The sequence below is a fragment of the Somniosus microcephalus genome, chromosome 15, assembly GCF_052327205.1.
Source record: "Somniosus microcephalus isolate GS21.2 chromosome 15, FLI_Smic_1.0, whole genome shotgun sequence".
NCBI lineage: Eukaryota > Metazoa > Chordata > Chondrichthyes > Squaliformes > Somniosidae > Somniosus > Somniosus microcephalus.
Window position 1 is genome coordinate 59,555,502 of NC_141001.1, and position 17,072 is coordinate 59,572,573.

Sequence of the window (17,072 nt, forward strand, 5' to 3'; positions counted from 1 at the left end):
CCAGTTCATCCACAAGATGTCCAGAAGACCGCAGTCATCACCCCATTCGGCCTCTTCGAGTTTTTACGGATGTCGTTTGGGTTAAAGAACGCCGCCCAGGCTTTCCAACGCCTGATGGACTCCGTGCTGCGGGACCTCAAGTTCCTCTTCGTCTACTTGGACGATATTCTAATTGCCAGTCCTACTAAGGAAGAACATACCTGTCACCTACGCACCCTTTTTCGACGCCTCGGCCAACACGGCCTGATTGTCAACCCGGCCAAGTGTCAGTTTGGCCTGCACCAAATTGACTTCCTGGGGCATCGCATCACCTCAGAGGGAGCGGTTCCTTTACCTTTGAAGGTAGAGGCGATGACATCCTTTCCATGCCCGCAGAACATAAAGGCCCTGCAGGAATTCCTAGGCATGGTAAACTTTTACCACCGCTTCATGCCTAAGGCAGCACTACTCATGCAGCACCTGTACGAGGCCCTCAAGGGCAAGACCGGCAAGAACCCAGTAGACTGGGCGGATGACATGGCCCGAGCGTTCGCCGACACCAAAAGCGCCTTAGCCAACGCGACTATGCTGGCGCACCCGCTGCCAGGAGCCACCATCGCCCTCACCACCGACGCGTCGGACTATGCAGTCGGTGCTGTGCAACAGCAGTGGGTGAACGGGACGTGGCAGCCTTTGGCATTCTTCAGCCGTCAACTACGGCAGAACGAGAGAGCATACAGCACGTTCGACCAGGCGTTGCTTGCCCTTTTTCTGGCCATCCACCATTTTCGGTTCCTTCTGGAAGGACGTCCTTTCACCGCTTTTGTGGACCATAAGCCGCTGACCTTTGCAATGTCCAAGACCACCGAACCGTGGTCAGCCCGACAGCAGCGTCAACTGACCTACATATCCAAATTCACCACGGATATACGGCACATGGCCGGTAAGGACAACCTGGTGGCAGACTGCCTCTCCCGCGCGATCGTGAATACGGTTCATTTGGGCATCGATTACGCCCTCATGGCAGCGGACCAAGCCTCAGACCCGGAAGTCCAAGCTTACTGAATGGCCATCACTGGCCTCCAGTTGGCCGACGTCAAGTTCCATTCAGCAGGTACCATGCTGTTGTGTGACGTCTCCGTACAGGATCCTCGCCCTGTCGTGCCGGTCGTCTGGCGCTGCAAAGTGTTCGACGCCATACATGGGTTGTCACACCCTGGAATGAAGGCCTCTCAGAAACTGATTTCAGCGAAATTTGTATGGCATGGCATGCATAAAGATGTCCGCGACTGGGCCGACACCTGCGTGGTCTGCCAAAAGGCCAAGGTACAGCGCCACATCAAAGCTCCGTTGGCCGCCTTCACAGTTCCGGAGCGATGTTTTGACCACGTCAACGTGGACCTGGTAGGACCGCTCCCACCCTCCCATGGTTTTTCACACATCCTGACCATGGTTGACTGCACCACCAGATGTCCGGAGGTGGTCCCCCTGTCATCCACTACTTCGGCGGACGTGGCCAGGGCGTTCATTTCCTCCTGGATCGCCCGTTTCGGAGTACCCGCCGATATTTCTTTAGACAGGGGACCGTAGTTTTCCTCCGAACTCTGGAATGCAATGGCCTAAGGACTCGGTGTCAAATTACACTGCACCACAGCCTACCACCCACAGGCGAATGGCCTCTGCGAATGCTTCCACCAGTCAATGAAAGCCGCCCTGAGAGCCAGCCTCCAGGATGCTGGATGGGCAGAGAAGCTACTGTGGGTCCTGTTGGGCATTCGCACGGCCCCCAAAGAAGACCTTCACTCTTCATCAGCGGAGCTGGTGTATGGTCAGCTGCTGCGGGTCCCAGGGGACTTCCTACCAACATCGACGGAGCAATGGTCCACATCTGCCCAGCTTGCTAGTCACCAAGAGGCGGCCAGATGTTTCGCACCGGTGCCCACTTCACACCACGGGCCGCAGAGGTCCCACGGAGCTTCACAAGGCTGAATACGTTTTTATTCGCCATGACGCACATAGGGATTCGCTCAAGGCCCCATATACCGGTCCCTTCCGCGTGTTGGAAGCAGGGGACAAAACCATCATGGTAGATGTCGGTGGTAAACCGGACCACATTTCGGTCGACCGCTTAAAGCCAGCACATTTGGACCTCGACCGCCCCGTCGAGACAACACAACCGCCGAGGCGGGGTCGGCCACCCGTCGTCGTTATGGCAGACCAAGTGCGACCGCCCGCCAGACCGCCAGCCGCCCAGCAGCCTCTGCCTCGAGAGTACAGGAGTCGTTCTGACAGGCTTGTCAGACCCCCTCACCATTTGACTTTGTCTGTTAAAGCGAATTCTGGGGAGGGGCACATGTGGCAGAACCACTGAATGACTCTGGCTAGCTGTATATAATTCTCTTTAACGATGTTCTAACACCAGCCTAAACTTGTACCATTTTGTTAGGCATTACTGTGTTTTGTATATAGAGTTTGCATGTACGGGGCGTGGCCCCTTTAATAGCGCGGGAAAACGCGATGACGTCACGTCGCAAACCACGGGACTGCCCAGTCAGTCCTCGTGGCATCTTTGTTGAGTAAAGACCTGTTTAATTGTTCCCCTGTGTCGATCTCAGTTATTCATAGGAATTCGTTAATTCCTACAATATAATTGTCTGTGGTATTCAATGAGAAAGATGTAAATTGGCAATAAATACCATATCAAGTACGGGAAAGGCTTAGAAGAGCCTTCTTTTTCTAACGTTTTGGACTTCCAACTTTCTTAGCTGCAGTAGCTTTCAGACTGGTTACTAACCCCTTTGTAGCATGCTTACAAATTTGGCTTAAGTCCTTAATTGATGGGTGGAAGTTTTAATCTTTCTCCTCATTGTGGTTTGCTTTTATCATGCAATGGGTTTATGTCAGAGATAAGTGAGTATTCCAGCTGTGACTTGGAAAATTGGAATTTAGAAAATCTTTATCTGAATTCGAACCACAAAGAGGACATGTTTTTATATACAGTAGTCGATCTCTTGTGGTGTTTACTAGCGTCAAGAACAATTGTAGTCTTCAGAAGGTGGGATTACAGGTTGTGGATAATTGGACAAGGGTACACAGACATCTTTCATTCTGTCCTTATTTTTATATAATACTTTGATTTAATGTCATTTATAGTTACATAGCAAAGGTTACGGCAATTTGGGAAGCAAACAGGTAGAGTCGGTTGGAGCAAAGGAGTTTCTGTGCAGTTTAGACTAAGGAACTAGGAAACTGAGGTATTGCAGTTCCATCACTGGTAGGATGGTGTGACAATGAGTCCATTACTTCTATCTCCATTTTATTTTTCTCTTGGTCCCTCTCGCACCCTTTTTTCCTGTATTCTCCCCCTCCTGTTACCTCATCATGCCAACCCTCTCAAGTACTTTGCCCCCCAATCCCTACTCACTCCATCACTACTCCTCTGCCTTCCTACTCTCCTTGAACATGCTGTTGCCTCTCAAATCCTTGCCCGTCTTTCCCACAATTCCATGTTTGAAGCTCTCCAACCAGGTTTTCATCCCGCTAGAGCACTGGAACGACCCTAATCAAAGGCACAAATGACATCCTCTGTGACTATGATCACGGTCCATTTTCCCTCTTCAACTCTGAGCCTTTGACACAGCCAACTGCATTATCCTCAATGCCATTTCTCCATTGTCCAGCTCAGCAGGATTGCCATCACTTGGTTCCTTTCTTACTTATTCAATCATAGCCAGAGCATCTTCAGCAGTGGCTTCTCTTCTCACCCCATCACCATTACTTCTGGAGTCCTCCAACGATCTAGCCCAGTCATAGAAGATAGAAGATAGGAGCAGGAGTAGGCCATTCGGCCCTTCGAGCCTGCTCCGCCATTCAATGCGATCATGGCTGATCATCCAAATTCAGTACCCTGTCCCTGCCTTCTCCCCATATCCCTTGATCCCTTTAGCCTTAAGAAATATATCCAACTCCTTCTTGAATATATTTAATGAACTGGCCTCCACCGCCCTCTGTGGCAGAGAATTCCACAGGTTCACCACTCTCTGGGTGAAGAAATTCCTCCTCATTTGAGTCCTAAATGGCTTACCCCTTATCCTTAGACTATGACCCCTGGTTCTGGACTCCTCGGCCATCGGAAACATCCTTCCTGCATCTAGTCTGTCCAGGCCTGACAGAATTTTATAGGTTTCGATGAGATCCCCTCTCAATCTTCTAGACTCCAGTGAGTATAAGCCCAATCGACACAATCTCTCCTCATACGTCATTCCTGCCATCCCAGGTATCAGCCTGGTGAATCTTCGCTGCACTCCTTCCATGGCAAGAACGTCCTTCCTCAGATAAGGCGACCAAAACTGCACACAATACTCAAGGTGCGGTCTCACCAAGGCCCTGTACAACTGCAGCAAGACATCCTTGTTCCTGTACTCGAACCCTCTTGCTACAAAGGCCAACATACCATTTGCCTTCTTAACCGCCTGCTGCACCTGCATGCTTACCTTCAGCGACTGGTGCACAAGAACACCCAGGTCTCTTTGCACTTCCCCTTCTCCCAATCTATTGCCATTCAAATAATAATCTGCCTTCCTGTTTTTGCCACCTGTAGTGTATGTACTTTGAAGAAGGAACTATATTCTGCAGCCCCTGTATACTGCAGTACCAGTAGTGACCACCCCGGTATATAAGCCTGTGTAGTAACTTTGTATAGTAGTTCCAGTTTTGTCTCCATTCAGTAAACACCTGTTATAGCCAACTCCTGCAGTCCGTGTCTCAATTACACACGGACGTTACACTGGCGACGAACAGGTCCGAACTTACCTACAGTTCTGCACCACCTCACGGGGATCCATCCCTGAAGCGAAGTTGTTAGAGGTCGAGGCCAGAAGGAAGAAATCCAAAAAGAAAAAAAAAGCAAACAGAAGAAACGGGCGTTGACCGTGGGCAACCGCCCTCTGATTCATCGAATTCGAAGATTTGCAGGAGAGGCTGTTGAGAGCTGGGCTTGGTTATCCAGTCTATGGTGTTCCAGCTAATCGGGCTGGTGGCAGGTAGTACACTGATCCTTCCTGGGCTGCAGCGGGCTAGAGCTCGATCGGGTGGCTTTTCAACGGGGCCAAGCAGCGTTGTCGGGAAGAGGAGAGAGAGAGAGAGGGTGGAGCACACAGGGCGCGGCCGGTGCTATGAAGCCGGGCAGCGTACAGACCCGAGAAGAGGGAGGAAAGTGTCCCATAGGGTCTGCTCTGACGACGGGAACAGTAATTAAAATAAATGAAATTAGAAGCGCAGAAAGCCGCGAGGAGCTGCAGTTTGCCACGGGGACTGCGGAGAGCGGCGTTAGCAGCAGCGCGGGGGGGAAGTGCGCGAAGACCATAGGGCATCATCATCAAGGCATAAAAACACCAGCAACAGCGCTAGCAGCAGCAGAAAAGACAGAAAGCGCGGGAGGCGCCATCTTAATCCAGCGGGGAAGAAGGCAAAGCGCGGGAGGCGCCATTTTGTTCAATCGGGGAAGAAGGCAAAGCACGGGAGGCGCCATCTTAGATCTCCAAGATGCCGAAGACTGGCAATATCACTGCCTTCGATAATGCAATAGAAGACTGGACCACGTATGTGGAAAGAGTCGAAGTATATTGAAAGGCAAATGAAGTAGCCAATGAGAAAAAGGCATCGGTACTACTAAACTTAATGGGCGCAAGAAAGTACGGCCTATTGCGGAACCTGATCACTCCAGTCAAGCCGATGGCGAAGAGTTTTAATGAAATTGTTGATATCCTACAGGAACACCTAAATCCTACACCGCTGCTGATAGCAGAAAGATTTAAATTCCACAAGAGAAATCAGCATAAAGATGAGAGCAATGCTGATTACCTTACGGAACTACGCAAGCTATCAAAGCACTGCCAGTTCGGAGCAGGACTGGCAGATACCCTACGGAAGAAATTTGTCTGTGGACTCCTGAGTCAAGGAACCCAGAAGAGGTTACTCTCAGAGAAAGAGCTGACGCTAGATAAGGCTTTCAGTGTGGCAGTATCGTACAAAGCAGCAGCAAGGGGAGCTGCAGAAATACAGCAAAAGCCACAGGAATACGGCACCCATGAAATGGTATGGGGATTTGAAAAATGTTATCGCTGCGGCAGAACAACCCATGACCAGAAGGACTGCTGGTCCAAGGACAAAACATGCAGGCAATGCGGAAAGATGGGACACATTGCACGAGTTTGCAGGTCCGGGAAGAAGACTAATGACAACAAAAAGACTACTAAGGAAAAGTACAGGAAAGTACAAAAGATGACGGACAGTAGTTCTGAAGACCAGAAGAGCGATAGTGAATCCGGGAACAAGAGACTAAGCTGTCTCAAACTACACAACGTAATCACAAAAGAGGATCACTGAACCATTTGGGTCACCCTCACGATAGCAGGGTCCCAAGTCAAAATGGAATTGGATACAGGATCAGCCCTGACCATCATGAATCGACGAGACTACGAGCGGCTATTCTCACACATACCCTTGAAAGACACATCCATTGTCTTGAAGACATATACGGGGCAGAAAGTATACCCCAGATGGAAAATAAGGGTGCCTGTCGAATACAACGGCAAGGAAATACAGAAATTGTATCTGTACATACTGCAAGATGGTGGACCGCCGTTATTGGGACGTGAATGGATCAGAAAGGTAAGTTTAGACTGGCACTCCATTCAGGCACTGACGGTGGCTGGTAAAAAGGATGACGACATCACACCTGGACGATTGTCAAAAATCTTGGCTAACGCTAAAGAGGTATTTCAACAAGAACTGGGAACTCTTAAAGGCGTAACCGCCTCGATAAAAATAGAAGAGAATGCAATTCCCAAGTTTTTCAAAGCAAGACCGGTACCGTATGCAATTCTCCCAGCCGTCGAGGCAGAGCTGGAGAATCTGGAGAATGCAGGCGTGCAAACTAAGGTAGACTGGAGCGAGTGGGCGACACCCATCATTCCTGTCATGAAGAAAACGTTAAACAATAAGTCTGAGGAGCCAAGGAAGGTTCGCATCTGTGGGGACTTCAAGGTGACTATGAACCCAGTCCTTCACACAGTACAGTATCCTCTTCTGAGGATAGAAGATATTTTCGCCTCACTATCTGGAGGGAAACGTTTTACAAAAATTGACCTAGCGCAAGCATATTTGCAGATGGATGTTGAAGAATCCTCTAGGAAATATCTCACGATAAACACTCACAAAGGTCTTTACCAGTATAATCGACTGGTATTCGGAGTTGCATCAGCTCCGGCTATATGGCAAAGAGCGATGGAACAAGTCCTGCAAGGGATTCCGGGGACTCAGTGTTACTTGGACGACATCCTAGTGACAGGTGAAAATGACAGTGAACACCTTGTCAACCTAGAGCAGGTGCTCACTAGACTAAGAGAACATGGGCTACGAGCCAATTGCCCCAAGTGCGAGTTTTTTAAGAAGCAAATATCGTACTGTGGCCACGTGATTGATGAAGAGGGGTTACATAAGTCCCCTGACAAAATTGAAGCGGTAGTTAAGGCTCCAGCACCTGAAAATGTGTCGCAACTGAGGTCATTCCTCGGATTGGTGAATTACTACCATAAGTTTTTGCCGAATTTGTCCACAATTCTGCACCCACTGAACGCCCTGCTACAAACTGGAGTAGCATGGAAATGGAGCGATGAATGTAAGCGGGCCTTTCAGAAGTGTAAAGGCCTGATCACTTCAAGAGAAGTATTGGCTCACTACAACCCATCACTACCGATAAGACTGGCGTGTGATGCGTCTCCCTACGGCGTTGGAGTGGTACTGTCACATAAATCCCTTGATGGTTCAGAGAGGCTGATAGCTTTTGCGTCACGCTCGTTAACTGCAGCCGAGCATAACTACGCCCAGATTGACAGAGAGGCCCTCAGCCTGGTGTGGGGGGTGAAGAAGTTCAATCACTACCTGCACGGACAGAAATTTACTCTACTAACTGATCATCAACCTCTTGTCTCCATTTTCAACCCTAAGAAGGGCGTCCCGATAATGACAGCACAACGGCTACAGAGGTGGTCCCTTTTCCTAGGGGCACACCAATATGACATCGAGTACAAAGTAACTAAACAGCATGGGAATGCTGATGGATTGTCGCGCCTACCGTTGCCGACGGTGGAAGAAGCACCTGCAGTGGATCCTGTGGAGATATTCCACTCGACCATAGTCGAATGTCTACCTGTGACGAATGCAAACATAGAAAAGGAAACACAAAATGACCCGACACTCTCCAGGGTCTATGATTTAACGGTGAACGGATGGCCAGCACATGGCGAACCACTGTTGCCAGCATTCTCGCCGAGAAGAGAACAGCTGTCAGTGTGCCGAGGAACCTTGATGTGTGGATCCAGAGTAGTAATTCCACCCAAATTGAAGGATAGAGTGCTCAATGAGCTTCATGAGGGTCATCTGGGAGGGGTAAAAATGAAGAACTTAGCCAGAGCGTTTGTGTGGTGGCCAGGAATCGATAGAGAAATCGAAAAGATGACCAAGAGCTGTACAGGATGCCAGAAGGTCCAAAACGCCCCACCACAAGCCCCTCTACATCCATGGGAGTGGCCCTCATCTCCAAGGCAAAGGGTGCACATTGATTTTGCTGGTCCATTTATGGACTCGATGTTTTTAATTGCAGTGGATGCACATTCAAAGTGGCCAGAGGTAATAAAAATGTCCTCAACCACCACAGAAAAAACCATCACAGTCTTACGAACCATATTCGCCAGAAATGGGCTGCCTGAACAGATTTGCTCCGACAATGGACCACAGTGGACCGCAGTTTGTGTCTGAAGAGTTCCGGAGGTTCTTAAATAACAATGGTGTTAAGCATTACACATCCACCCCATATCATCCAGCCACCAATGGATTGGCTGAGAGGTTCGTTCAAACATTCAAGAAGGCTATCAAGGCAATGTGTAATGAAGACATACCCCTACAACACAAGGTGGATAACTTCTTGTTTGCCTACCGGAATGCGACACATGCGGTTACCAACCAAACTCCAGCCATGATGTTCTTCAATCGAAGACTAAGATGCTGCTTGGATTTGGTTAAGCCAAACATCAGAAGAGATGTGGAGAACAGGCAGTTTCAGAATATGAATGAAAGGCCAACCAGGAGTTTTAAGATAGGTCAACCAGTTTTGGCCCGGGACTACCGCACAGAGAAATGGCAGCCAGGAACGATCTGCACACGGCAAGGACCTCTAATGTATACCGTGGACGTTAGAGAGAGCATTGTAAGACGCCATGCTGACCAGATTCTAGAGCCACTGGAAAACGTCAAATCCACACCACGATCCGATACACCTGGTGATGAAACCGAAGTACCAATTGCATCTACCTCAGAATCGGTGATATTGGAAGCAGACGAACCAAACAACGACGTTGATCCCGAATCAACTTTGCCAGAAGAACCTGATACCCCAAAGAGGCGTTATCCGGACAGAATCAGGAAGCCTCCTCAAAGACTGAATTTATAATTGCTTAACTTCAGCTAATGTATATAGCAACTGTAATTGTAAATATGTTATTTAATTATTAATCGAATGTTATGTACTGTTTAGCTAAAAGGGGAGGAATTGTAGTGTATGTACTTTGAAGAAGGAACTATATTCTGCAGCCCCTGTATACTGCAGTACCAGTAGTGACCACCCCGGTATATAAGCCTGTGCAGTAACTTTGTATAGTAGTTCCAGTTTTGTCTCCATTCAGTAAACACCTGTTATAACCAACTCCTGCAGTCCGTATCTCAATTACATACGGACGTTACACCACCAAAGTGGATAACCTCACATTTATCCACATTATAGTGCATTTGCCATGTTTCTGCCCAATCACCCAACCTGTCCAAATCGTACTGGAGTTTCACGACATCCTTCTCACAGCATACCCTCCCACCCAGCTTTGTGTCGTCTGCAAATTTGGAGATATTACATCCAATTCCCTCGTCCAGATCATTAATATATATTGTGAACAGCTGGGGTCCTAGGACCGATCCTTTTGGTACCCCACTAGTCACTGCCTGCCACTCGGAAAATGACCCGTTTATTCCAACTCTTTGCTTTCTGTCAGCCAATCGGTTCTCTATCCAAGTCAGTACCTTGCCCCCAATCCCATGTGCCTTAATTTTGCATGCTAATCTCTTATGCGGTCCTTTTTCTTCCTCATCTACATGTTAACCCTTGATAGCATCATCCGAAGACATAGGGTTAATTTCCACATGTACACTGATGACACCCAGCTCTACCTCTCCACCACCTGTCTCGACCCCGCCACTGTCTCTGCTTGTCTGATATCCAGTCTTGGATGAGTGACAATCATTTTCAGCTAAACATGGGGAAAGCTGAAACCTTTTCCTTTGGCCCCCACTGTGTTCCCTTGCCACAATTTCTATCCCCCTCTATGGCCACTGTCTCTGCTTGAATCAGACTGTTTGCAGCCTCAGTGTCCTATTTGAACCTAAGGTGAGATTCCAAACTCATGTCCTCTTATTACAAAGACTCCCTACTTCAATTTCCATAACATGGCCTGCCTGTGCCCCGCCTCAGCCCATTTTCTGCCGAAACTCATCTATGCCATAGTCACCTCCAGAATCAACTATTGCAATGCTCTCCTGGCTTGTCCCTCATCCTCCACACTCTGTAAACATCAGCTCATCCAAAACTATGCTGCCCTTATCCTATTGCACACCAAGTCCCACACACCATCACTCGTATCTTTGCTGATCTACATTGGTTCCCAGTTCCCCACAGCTGCAATTTAAAATTCTCATCACCATGTTTAAATTTATTCTTAGCCTTGTCCCTCCCTATCTCTGTAACTTCTTCCAGGCCTACAACCCCCTCCCTTCAGTATTCTCTGTTCCTTCAATTCTGGCACCTTGAGCATCCTCCTCTCTTTACCTTACCACTGGTATCTGTGCCTTCAGCTGCCTGAGCGCCACACTCTGGAATTCCCTCCCTATACCTCTCCACCTACCTTTCTTCCTTTAAGACCCTCCTTAAAACCCACCTCTTTGAGCAAGCTTTTAATTGTCCATCCTAATAATTCCTTCTTTGGCTTGGCATCCATTTTTGTCTGATTATACCTCTGTGAAGCAGCTTAGGACGTTTTTCTATGTTAAAGGCGCTATATAAATGCAAGTTGTTCATAATCTTACATAGGTAGTTTCCATTATAAATGTGAACACAGCAATTAATAATGGCAAAAGTTGACACAAAAGTGTAACAAAAATGTGACAACAAGATGTGAGGTTTTGTGGACAGAAAATGCCTGCAAAAATAGGATTTATAATATAGTATATAGATATATATGCATATTTGGTGTCTGTGCTTAATGTTTAAATGTGTAAACTGCACATTGTAATCATTTACCCTAGTCCCCTTCCCCATTTTTGGTCTCTTTGGTACAATCTAAAGTGGTCATTTTTTGTGTGTGACTCTAAACAATGAGTGTTGGCAGACTATTTGACCATGGGGAGCTCACAGATGAGCCAGATCCTGCCCTCAATTGACATCCACATACATGCACTTTTCAACATGAGTGACTAAACTGTGATCATTGAGTTGGGACACTCGCTAATTTATATCCTCCCTAGTTCAGAGTGCTGAGACCAGTCATAGAATTCCAACCTCTCCTCTGGCTTAGATCAGCTAACTCAGCACAATCTGGGCATCTGGGACCTTCCTAGTCTGCATGGTTCAGTACTACAATGGGTGGTGCACTTATCATTAGAAGAGTCCAATATATACCAGTGGTTAAATCGGCTAACCCCCGAAAATGGACATGTGAATTGCGGTACACGATTAACTCACGCCCGTTCATTGTGATGCAGGCAGCATGTTAAATTTGTGCTGCCTACTGTTTTAAATGCAGCCAGCGTAACCTGCACTGTTCATTGACTGCACATATCAGCAGCAGGCCCGATATCGCAACTACTTAAAGGCAGCCTGCATCTCTTAAAAGGGAGGTGGATTGTGGCTACAAGAAGTGGTGGGAGCTTTTTGTAAAGTGAATCTGGGCTGTGATACTTTGAGGAATGGCTGAACTTGCGAGAGAGCATGCACCAAGGTTTTCAGATGAAGCACTAGAAGTCTTGGTGGAAGAGGTGGAGAGAAGGAGAGATTTCCTGTATCCGCGGGGGGCGGGGCAGGGACATATGCTCAGGAGGCAGTGGGAAGAAGTAGAGGTGGAGGTCAATGCCAAGAAGATTACCTGGATGCAGTGCAGGAAGAAGTTTAACGATCTGACACAAGTTGTTTATCTTCAAATGGCATCTCCTAACAACTGCACCACTAGCCTCATCCACTGCTCAATTTACTACACCCCCATCACTCACCTACCAACAGTCTCTATCAATCAGTACGTAATGCTTCAATTCATATGCTTTACTTCACCTTAGCATGGTTGTAAGCCTTGCACCCACAACTCACAGCTCGCACACACTGGTAGCTATTCAATCATGACAGCCACATCACCCAAACATATTGCAGGACACTCACTGACACACTTCACCTCTTTCTTGCAGGAGAAAGTGGCGCATAACAGGAGGCAGCAGGAAAGAACTGGAGGGGGACGAGCACGCCTGACTCTTTTAACCCCCATGGAGGAGACAGTGCTGTCCATCATGGGAAGGGGCATCACTGAGGCCATGGCCACTGGCAGGGCAGGGGGATCGATGATGAGGGTATCTGCATACCTAATCTTCCTTCTTTCATCCCACTTTTCCCTCATCCCACAATCTCTTCTGAATCACAAGCCGCAGATGGTGTAGGCACACACTTCTTACTTTCTCCTCTTGCCCCACCACAATCCAACCCTTGTCCGTTTTCCATTTCAGATACTCAAGAACTGGAATGTTCCCAGCCAGAGGAGAAAGAGGAAGAAGACAGTGAAGATGAAGAGCACCGTCACTCGTTCTTACACTCGCAACCACCAGCTCAGAGATTGACACTGTGCGTATTTTAGAGGCTAGGATAGAGGAAGGATCTGCACATGGTCAGAGACTGGGCACAAGTGCGCAGGAGGCAATGCGGGAGGAAAGGGTAGCACAGGTGCCAGCCCACTGGAGGGAAAGGTCGCGTACTAATTCTGCTGCAGAGGAGCCAGATGAGGACTTTGATGGGCCAGGCTACAGAAGAAGGCTGATGGGCGTACATAAACAAATGCTTGGTGCACTGGAAAGCCTGCCAGAAAGCCTGCGCACAATGTCAAGGAGCATGGAGGAGTCCAGCACCAATTTGGCACAGGGCTTTGCAGAGAGCTTGGAGCCTATCCTTTCCAACATGGAATGGGTGGTCACCTCTATCCACACATCTGTGGAAACTACCATGATGCAACATTTGTTGGTCGATGTCACAACTTCCATTGCAGCACAAACAGCTTCCATCAAAGGTCTGAGTGCTGCAGTGGAAGCTCAGACTGCTGCCCTGCAAGCTCAGGCTGCTGCCATCATGGCTCTGGATACCACGGTTCAAAGGGGCTTCCAAGAGGTCACAGCAGTCCATCAATCTGTTCTCCAACAGATCAGTAGGATTGCTGAGGTGCCGCCCCGGGAGAGTGGCAGTGGCTTCACAGGACAGGAACCTGCTATCCTCTCCCAGGATGACAGTGTTCCTGCTCCCATCCCTGCCTCTCCGCCAGTGCCCTTGCTGTTGCCTGTCAGCCAGCCAGCCCAGGCTGCTGCAGCCCAGGCCGAGATGGTGCAGGCCGAAGCTGGGCCTTCTAGGCCCAGAACTGCTCAAGGCCGCCCTCCAAGGCCATCTGCAGCCTCCTCAATTGAAGGTCAGCAGCCTTCCACCATCCATGAGGCAGCCGCCGGGGAAACACCTCCAAGGAGCACTAGGATAGGTAAGGCACACGGCAAACAGGCACTAAGGGAATGCACATGGATGATTAGTTTATTTTTGTATGCATTATGCCATGATTGAATTTATAAAATTGGATTGGAATGTGCATTTCCTGGTGGTTTTTATTTTTGTGTTGTCGGAAAGGAGACGATGTGATGGTCAGTGATAGAGGAAAGGTAAGGAGTGTGGGACTGTTGGTGAATGGGGAAGTGTGGTTGAGGTTACTGCTATTGCTCATGAATTATTCTATCACGTAGACCCAGGGCAGAAAGGGGCTGTCTATGTTGTCTATATTTGCCTCCCTCTTCCTGTTCCTTCAGTTCCTGTTGCACTTCCTCCTGCTCCTCTTCCTTGTGCTCCTGTTCCTCAGCTTCTCACCTGATAAGTGGTGGCAAGGGCTGTTCCCTCATAATAGCGAGGTTGTGCAACATGCAGCAGACCACTACAAATCCTGATACCCGCTCAGCTGAGTACTGCAGGGCTCCTCCAGAGTGGTCCCGACAGCAGAAGTGTGGCTTGAGGACGCCGTTGGTGTGCTCTATAATGTTCCTTGTGGCAGCATGGCTCTCATTGTAGGCCTGCTGTGCATGTGTGTGTGGGTTCCGGAATCGTGAACCATGCCATCAGTGGATAACCCTTGTTGCCCAATAGCCAGCCTTTGACATGCCATGGTGGGTCAAACACAGGTGGCACAGCGGCCCTTCATTCCATTTAATGTCGTGTTCAGCAGTGCGAGGTTAAGACAGGATGCTGGTTGGAGTGTGTACAGTAGTTGAAAAATATCCGCACTGGCGTCAAATCAGCGTTGCACACTGATTAACATCATAATCTGTCTGCTCTACATGCTGCCGGTGGACATTAGCTGTTTGTACGCAAACCATTTTACCAAGATGACACCCTGTGCATTTCCCATCGGAAGTGTACGCATGCATCTAGACTCCATTTTAAAGCCTTAGGTGGCTGCATAGCGCCTAAAAATGGGCGTTACACAGTCCAATTTAACTCCCACTAAACCCTCACTGGATTAGCATTTGCTATTACTCTGAGTCAGAATTGGAATATGAATCACAGCAATTTGAATTTATAATTTTCAACGCTGGAGTATATTGGATTATGTGATTCACATTTATACAAATGTGATCACAGCTGCTGTTTGTAAGGGGGCTAATGTTAAGGTTATTGGGACCCCTCGAAGGAAGCTTATATGGGCCCCTCTTCCAATATATCCTGTACATGTGGATGAATAGCGTATATTGTTCAAAAGAAGCCAGGCGGCACATGAATATAGAATCTCATGTAATTTCCAGCAATGTCTTTTGATTTAACTGTGCAGTTATGTGGTAATGGCTTTCTCTCTTTCCCTGAGGGGAAACTTGATCCCTCTCTTTACTAATTTTTATTTTTGCCTTAATTCTTCAGCCCTTTGGAGCAGTCACAGCCCAAACCCATTCCTGCTCTGTAGAGATCCTCAGGGCTATTTTCAGCAGAGAGATTTTAGTTTCAGCAGCACCAGACATGGAGATACAAAAGTGCAATCAACTGATTCACCTGAAAACTGATAGACTTGTTACTTCCTTCTCACTTAACAAACATCAAAGTCTTCACCAATAGTTCAGTTGAAAAGAAAAGAAAGTGCTTACATTTGTATTGCACCTTTCATGGCCTAAGGTTTGTATTGCACCTTTCATGACCTAAGGACGCCCCAAGGCACTTTACAGCCAATGATGCACTTTTGAAGTGTAGTCACTGTTGTAATGTAGGGAAAAGCGGCAGCCAATTTCCGCACAGCAAGGTCCCACAAATAGCAATCAGATAATGACTAGATAATCTATTTGTGGTGTTGGTTGATGTTTAGTTGCTGAGCGCCTGCAGAAACTGAGCAGAGAAGAAGTCAATTTTTCTTTTGTCACTTACCTTAATGTGGAGTCAGGAAGAGCAGGAGAGATCCTCCTGGCTCTACAGTATCACAGTGAGCCACTGCTGGCCTGTTCGCGCCTTCCTCCCATTTGTCTTCCTGCCCTAGTACTTACCCATGGGCTGGCTTCTTCTTCTCTCGCAGCTTCTAGATGCATCGCCGTTTGTGCGTTGGTTCCCACCGATCACAGAATCATAGAAATTTACAGCACAGGAGAAGGCCATTCGGCCCAACGTGCCTGTGCCGGCTGAAAAAGAGCCATCCAGCCGAATCCCACTTTCCAGCTCTTGGTCCGTAGCCTTATAGGTTACAGCACTTCAAGTGCAAATCCAAGTAGTTTCTAAATGCGATGAGGGTTTCTGCCTCTACCACCCTTTCAGGCAGTGAGTTCCAGACCCCCACCACCCTCTGGGTGAAAAAAGTTCTCCTCAACTCCCCTCTAATCCTTCTACCAATTACATTAAATCTATGCCCCCTGGTTATTGACCTCACTGCTAGGCGATAACCCAGATTCTCGACCAATAATTTTAGTCAACGTCAATTGTCTTTCTCAATTCGAGTGACTGAAACACTGGTATTAATTGCAGGGAACCAACAAAGTTTGATATTTATTATCATTTCTTAAAGATTTTTTTTTGCTCCCTCCACTTTTCCCTCCTCCTGTCCTGAACATGTTGACTCATACTGGAGCCCACTGGTACCTTGCCCAAGGGGGCATTCTTCATTTGTGAGCCTACGTATTGAGGCCTAGGTTTTCCGGCCCCATCCTACATACTTTCTGGTGGATTTGAGGTGCTTGGCGCTGGAACTGTGCGCAGAAACATGCTCTTTCGCATCCTCACCTTCCCTCTTTTTCCAGAGGGCATAAAACACAACTCACATTACAATACGGGAAACACAGGCTCTGCCATATATCCCACCATTTGCACTGTTCGAACACTGGGCGGCCTGTTGGGTCCAGTATTCCGTGGGTAGCGGAAGGAGGCCAAAATGTCTACAAGCAGCCACAATCTATGGAAGCTCTCAGGGAGTGCCATCTTGCATAGATCCAAGGGGGAGGGTGAAAATATTGTAAGAAGAAAATGTCACTTTGTTGATGGTATAGAGACCACCTACACCCTGATGTTGTAGCAGGTCCAACATCAAAACTTCACCTACTTTTCAGTGGTCAGGGAGCCTCACTTCCAAAAGCATAATGACCCTTTGGCTGGAAGTCCTAGCCCCTTAGAAGTCTTCGCTTTTTGGGGAGGGGGATGAGTGTCCAGCTGGTGTTTGTGTATCTTACTGAAGGGGCATTGC

General features: G+C 48.1%; 1 pseudogene; it reads left to right on the top strand.

Moving 5' to 3' along the window:
* The first annotated feature begins 13,069 nt into the window (after positions 1 to 13,069).
* Positions 13,070 to 13,908, top strand: LOC147106966 (uncharacterized; annotated as a pseudogene).
* The last annotated feature ends 3,164 nt before the right edge of the window (positions 13,909 to 17,072 follow it).